This window comes from Octopus bimaculoides, chromosome 7, assembly GCF_046866305.1.
Source record: "Octopus bimaculoides isolate indiv1 chromosome 7, ASM4686630v1, whole genome shotgun sequence".
Classification (NCBI taxonomy): Eukaryota; Metazoa; Mollusca; class Cephalopoda; order Octopoda; family Octopodidae; genus Octopus; species Octopus bimaculoides.
The window spans coordinates 75,236,991-75,244,490 of record NC_142934.1 but is presented as its reverse complement, the minus strand read 5'-3'; the positions used below and the strand labels follow the sequence as shown (position 1 = coordinate 75,244,490).

Below are 7,500 nucleotides of genomic sequence, written 5' to 3'. Positions count from 1 at the left end.
AATAATAATAATAATAATAATAAGTAGTAGTAGTAGTAGTAGTAGTAGTAGTAGTAGTAGTAGTAGTAGTAACAACAACAATAATAACAACAACACTGATGATTTCAAATTTAGGCACAAGACCAGCAATTTCGGAGGAGGGGTTAACTCGATTATATCGATCCCAGTGTTCATCATGTATTTATTTTATCAATTCCGAAAGGATAAAAGGCGGAAACAACAACAACAGCAACAACAATAATAACAATAATTTCTAAGATAAGGGGAAAGCTTTTTCGACTGGAGTATGTGACTGGGACCCAATTTTATCCTGTAAAAAAGACTTGGAGTTCCTGTGGGACTAAAAGGAAAGGCAGAAGTTTCACTTCGCTTAATCGCTCATTGTTACATAAAAAGATCTTACTTAAAATAACTTGGTACAAATGTTTATGAATAATCTAAACCATTTATTCTCTGTGAGATGTTCCAGCCTCCCCCCCCCAACGCCCACCCTAGAGAAGTCTGCAAGGATTGAAAAGGGAGTGGAAAATTGCCATGTTTAATAAAATTAATATGGTTTAAAAGATTTTAAACATGTCCAACACTATGTCGAAAAAAAAAGTATTTATGGCAGCAGAATTACTTGTCTCCTCCTTTAACGAAGAAGCAAGGCAGCGAGCTGGCAGAATAGTTAGAGCATCTAATAAAATGCTTAGCATAATTTCTCTACATTCTGAGTTCAAATTCCGCTGAGGCCGATTTTGTCTTGTAGCCTTAAAGGCGGTAAGCAAGTAGAATCTTTACCTTGCTGGACAAAAGACTAAGCGACTCTTCTTAGCCGGGGTGGACATTTCTTCTGAATTTACGTTCTGAATTCAAAAATCACCGAGGTCAAATTTTCCTTTCATCTTTTCGAGGTCGACAGAATAAATACTAGTCGGGGTACTGGGCTTGATGTAATTGACTAGCCATTTCCCACAAAATTAGGCCTTATGCCTATAAAAGAAAGAACTAATGAAGACGAAGGGAAGGGCAAAATATCACTAACACTTCAGGAAAGAAAGAGAGGGACCTGGTGTTTGTCAGGATAAGAACACTGATTTCGACTTTGATCTAAACCAGTCACTTATGCCACCGAAAAACTATATTTCTTCCCCCACCGCCAGTTATGGGCAACTGGGAATAAATTTTATCATTGAAATGTAATGAATCTGAGACTGTAATAACAATTACAACGACGACAAAAATGACAACAACCATAACAGTACAACCATAACGCCCGTCAATTAAGTTCACGTAGACATCGGAAAGAAAAAGAAATATGAAACTATTTCACTTCACTTACGTCATTAATGTCATCGAGACACACATGAATGTCACGCAATCACTTATCGCTTCTCCTGTAAATGAAAGCCTCAGGTTAAATGTCCGTGTAAGAAATCAATATGACGAAAGCTGATACCCGACTCTCTGTAGTGAAAATTATGTAGGACACCCAAAAGCTCTCTGACGATATCTGTGCTTAAGGCCCAAAACCCCTCATTCAACAGACAAAGATATTCAAAATTGCTTACGTACTCACCTACCCTTTTACATACATATCAACAGCAAAAGAAAAAAAAATGCAGCAGCCGTGGGGTGGTGATTATTGACAGATGAGCAGCTAGAGACCGTTTGTTTCTCAATCAAACAGGCATCCTCAGTGAAGTATCATTCGCTCTTTCCTCTCGGTTCGATGTATTTGTCTTCTTTGATTGCCTGCAATCATTCTAAAGGCTGCGATGTTCCCAATCGATCATTGTTTATTCAAGTACATCTTAATGTTTTCCATTTGTCAATAACGACTGCATTAATTAGAGAGACGCAAATAGCTTCAGTTTGTTCTCAACTCATAAGTGATGTCAGCGCAGATTAGTCGTTAGAGATTCGATTTTGTTCATTTTGTTCACGTGTCATGCGTATGCATATATATGTACGCCATGTATGTGTGTGTGTGTGTGTTTATATATATACATATACCCACAAACATATATATATATATGTATATATATATATATATATATATATATATATATATATATATATATATATATATATATATATATATATATATATATATATATATACATATATATATACATATATATATATATATATGTGTATATTTATATAGAAGCATATATGTATATATATATATATATATATATATATATATATATATATATATATTATACATATACACACACGTAATGTTCTGACTGAGACAGTCGATAGACCCGGATGCGCTATATGGCTAAGACATGTATTTCTCGCTGGCTCTGAACATCCAACTAGAAACAAGTACTCGGATATGCATAATAAAATTTTTGCTGTATAACAAATCTCCTTCTGTGGTCAATTAACTAGAGTCTGATTTCGCACTCATTTGCCCTACTTATAGTTATATACCATATAAACGTACATACATACATACATACATACATGCATATATATATATATATATATATATATATATATATATATATATATATATATAAATAAAGTGAAAGCGCATGGCTCAATGGTTAGAGTGTCGAGCTTACGATAGTAAGGTTGTGAGTTCGATTCTTGGACCGGGCTGCGTGTTGTTTCACGTTGCTCCAGTTCACTCAGTTGTAGAAATGAGTTGTGACGTCACTGATACCAAGCTGTATCGGCTTTTGTCTTTCCTTTGGATAACATCGGTGGCGTGGAGAGGGGAGGGGAGGCTGGTATGCATGTGCGACTCTGGTCTTCCATAAAAACAACCCTGAGTTGTGCGTTCGCCTGTTAGGTAACATTCCACACAGATTGTACCCCGGAGGGAAACCTCTTACGTGCACCAATGGTCATTCGTGACCGACGGAGTCGAGGTTTAAATATATATATACATATATATATATATAAACCTCGACTCAGTTGGTCACGAACCCAACCCACCCCATTCCATACACCCACTCCAACATACCCCAGATCTACCCTCATCCACTACCTACACACATACCCCACTTCTACCCACATTCCCCTATTCTACCTCAGCCTAACCCACACCCCACCCTTGTTTTCTCCACTCTCGCCTCCCCACCTCCCAACACCATCACACCACTACACCATACTACGCAGCACATCACATCACAACACACCACCGCGCACACACCAGCACTGACCACTTCCAAGTCCCATATTTCACTCCTACGCATACACACACGCACACGTTAAGATCACCAGCCCATACGAACTATCTTACACACACGCACGCGCACCTTCGTTTTGGGATCACTACTACTTTATTATCTCCCCTTCTTCCTAGCTCTCCCGTGTGACCCTTCTGTCTGGCATTCGCCATGATAGATCGCTAGCCACTACACATTCTTTTTTTCTCTCCATGTTTCTCTCCTCGTTTCTTTCCGTGTTCCTTTCTGTGGAAGAGCGTAGGCTCGAAACGTTAAAGATTTTTTCACTTCCCGAGCGTTATACTAATACATCTGTTTATTTTCTACACCACCTGTCTTCGTCTTTTGTTGTTTTTTGAGAATTCTCCCCTATGTACATATATATATATATATATATATATATATATATATATATATATATACATATATATATATATATATATATATATATATATATATATATATATATATATATATATATATATATATATATATATATATATATATATATATATATATATATATATATATATATATATTTATATGTATATATATATATATATATATATATATATATATATATATATATATATATATATATATATATATATATATATATATATATATATATATATATATATATATATATATATATATATATATATATATATATATATATTTCAGAAGAATTAATTTGACAATTTATAGAAAGGACAGTATATATTTTTTTATTATTTTTAATTTTTTAATATTTCTAATGTTTTAATATTATATATATATACTATTGGTTCTTAATGCATCTCTGAAGAGCGGAATTACTGATAATAAGATGATCTTTAGATCACTTTGTGATTATAGTAATATCCGCGAAACGATCGTAAGATATTTAACTCTTTAAATTTTAAGTTCATTTATATTTTATATTTTAGACTTTACAATATTCATGCTTAATTACGCATAAATTTTTATACGCATATATATTCAAACATATATTTACCTATATTCAGATTTTTATATATATTGATATTTATATTTCGTATATTTATGTTTAAATTTTAAATTTTAAATTTATTATGTTGCCGAGTCATGTTGGATGTATGTCTTTCAAAATATTAAATATTGACTTCCTGAGTATATTATTGATGAGTTTATGAATTTATTAATAATATAAAAACACATATATACACATATATTTGCTCAAGATAATTGAGCACTCAACATAAGTTCAGTTATATATTCTTTTAGAATATTTCTTTTAGAATATTACTTATAAAAGTTATATATATATATATATATATATATATATATATACATGTATGTATGCATACACATAAATATGTACGTAGAAGGGATTATAATCCAGTCACATCTGCGTATTCTGGTTATTAATTGTACGTTTGTAGAAGTTTTATTTCAAATGAAAAAATCATACATGCAAGATGAAATTTCTGGTCAAATATATTATTCGTAGAGAAAGTATGTATTAAAACAAAAACAGGAATGAATGGCATTATTTTAATGTTGTAATTATAAATGTTTCATTGCAAGATGAGAAATGCATTTTATGAACAAATGTATTCACCACGTTGTAAAGAAGCGTTTGTAACTAGAGCATTAAAATAATACCATCAATTCCAGTCTTTGTTTCAATATAAATATGTATATATATATATATATATATATATATATATATATATATATATATATATATATATATATATATGTATGTGTGTGTGTGTGTATGTATATATATAAGTATATATATATACATATATGTGTGTATATATATATATATATATATATATATATATATATATATATATATATATATATATATATATTTGTATATATATATATATATATATATATATATATATATATATATATATATATATATATATATATATATATATATTTGTATATATGTATGTATATATGTATTGCACTTCTACCAATATCATCTATTGCATCTCCTGCTCTCTCTGTCATTCTCTGTACATCGGACAAACGGGACGCCACTTGGCTGACCGGTTCACGGAACACCTCGGAGACATCCGCCTCGGCACGGCAATGACACCCCGGTCTCACGCCATTTCCGCTCTACCCGTCACTCTTTGCAACACTTGTCCGTGTTCGGATTGTCCTTCCACAGGGGCCATCCGGACTCCCGTTTGCGCTGTGAATAGGGATTAATCTTCTTTCTACGCTCCTTTGAGCCACATGGGCTCAACTCTCCTCCCCTCTTCATCTAACCTCCTCCCCTTGCCTCTCGTTATTCGTTATTTCCGTTTCAAATTTATGGTACTTCGATAACTTTTCTACTTCGAGCCGTGTGTTCTGTTAGTAAGAAGGAATTGCAATGTCGATCTGAGTAAGGATTTTCTTCGGAACTCTGGCGATATCTGTGCGATTCATTTCTTTCGTATTCTGGATAGACGCTTCACAGTGTATGCATGTGATGTTATTGTCACAGAGCAGTTTCCATGTGGACGTACTTACACTAGGATCGGAAATAGTGTCACAGAATAATGCCACAGGAGAGACTGCTGCTGTTCATTCAAACACCGAAAATAATGGTTTCAAATTTTGGCACACGGCCAGCAATTTCTGTGGGGTGAGTAGGTCGATTACATCGACCCCAGTACGCAACTGGTACTTAATTCATCGACCCAGAAAGTATGAAAGGCAAAGTCGACCTCGGCGGAATTTGAACTCAGAACGTAAAGACAGACGAAATGCCGCTAAGCATTTTGCCCGGCGTGCTAACGATTCTGCCAGCTCGCCGCTTTAAACACCATAAATAATAGTTAAAGTAGTTAAACAAATAATCTTTTCTACTATAGGCACTAGGCCTGAAATTTGGTGGAGAGGGATAATCGATTATATTTTTCAACTGGTACTTATTTTATCCACCCTAAGAGGAATGAAAGGCAAAGACGACCTCGGCGGAATTAGAACTCAGAACATAAAGACGGACGAAATGCTGCTAAGCATTTTACCCAGTGTGGTAACGATTCTGCTGGCTCGCCGCCTTAAACACCATAAATGAAAGTTAAAGTAATTAAACAAATTATAAATGCGTTTATTAACTGATAACACACAACTTGTAGAAATTGACAACTAACACGTGAGCAAAGAACACGTTTTATTGAATATATAAATGCGCTATAACTTTTTCATACGACTTTTACTGGGATTCATCTACCTATTACTCTGTTTTTTTTTCCGTACTATATTTTCCTCAGTGTTAGACACAATGGCATGTTTTTTTTTTCTTACGAAAGAGATTAACAATACAAATAAAGAAAATTGGCTTCCACTATATCTCAGAGTCTGATCATTGGGCACTTATTTCTGTCTCTATATCACCTAAATTTACCAATTCTCTAGATCTGTATTTCTCAAGTTGTTTTTGTTTTTTCAGTTTTAATATGTGATACATGGGAGATCAAACGAACAATTACTGGAGTATTTTGCATGGAAAGTTAAAAATTTAGCAAAACGTTTAAAAGAACCGTTGCATAATTTGTTTTATTAATCATATTTTTGTATTAGACAATTATGAATATATATTTTTTAAGATACACAATGGTATGGATTTTCTAAAAGTTGAACATTGCAAATACATACCCATTTTGTAATCTGATGCTGTTTAAAGTACATATATTAATTTAATTCTAGGTTGGCTCACTTTCACATCAATCAGAAAGTGTAGTATTTACGGCTTCGTTGAGAATGTCTGGGGTATGCATCACCGAAGAAACTAAATAAGACCGAAACATAGCTGCGGGTGATCAACCGGCAACCTGAGAAAAGCCTTGTATTTTCTACACAGATGTCTCTGTGATGTGCTTCTGAGACAAACTGATGCAGCTTGTGTCATTGTACGTTTGTATACACAATATAAATGTTGCACGAACCGGTATTTTGATACAAGGCTGTTTCAAGTATATTGACACAAAATTTATCTTAACAAATTCATAGCACCCATATTGATCTTTAGCAAGCACCGTCTGGGAATCTCTGATCTATGTTATTAACTTGGATCGACTAGTCATGAATTTCATTGGAATTTGATAGAAATGGTAATGGCTTCAAATTTTGGTACAATACCAAAATTCGTTGAAGGGGGTGGGGGAAACGATTACATCGACCTCAATACTTGACTGGTATTTATTTTAATCGACATCAAACGGAAGAAAGGCAAAATCGAGCTCGACAGAGTATGAACTCAGAACATAGAGACGGATTGCGAAATACTACTAAGGATTTTGTCCGGCGTATGAACGGTTATACCAAATCTCTGCCGTTTTGATAGAAATAATAATCT

At 33.5% G+C, this 7,500-nt stretch overlaps 1 protein-coding gene across 3 annotated transcripts in view; it reads right to left on the bottom strand.

Annotated features, from left to right (window-relative positions):
* The window catches only part of LOC106867909 (ionotropic receptor 25a), a 152,682-nt gene that overhangs the window by 97,596 nt on the left and 47,586 nt on the right, over window positions 1-7,500 (bottom strand). The window contains exon 1 of one of the 3 annotated variants that reach the window (XM_052969755.2): window positions 1,562-1,882. The exons of 1 other annotated variant lie outside the window; for it this stretch is intronic. The gene's annotated coding sequence lies outside the window, so the exon portion shown is untranslated. Of the gene's footprint in view, window positions 1-1,324; window positions 1,462-1,561; window positions 1,883-7,500 lie in introns of those variants that run through there. One more of the 3 variants, XM_089355519.1, reaches the window with a different exon arrangement.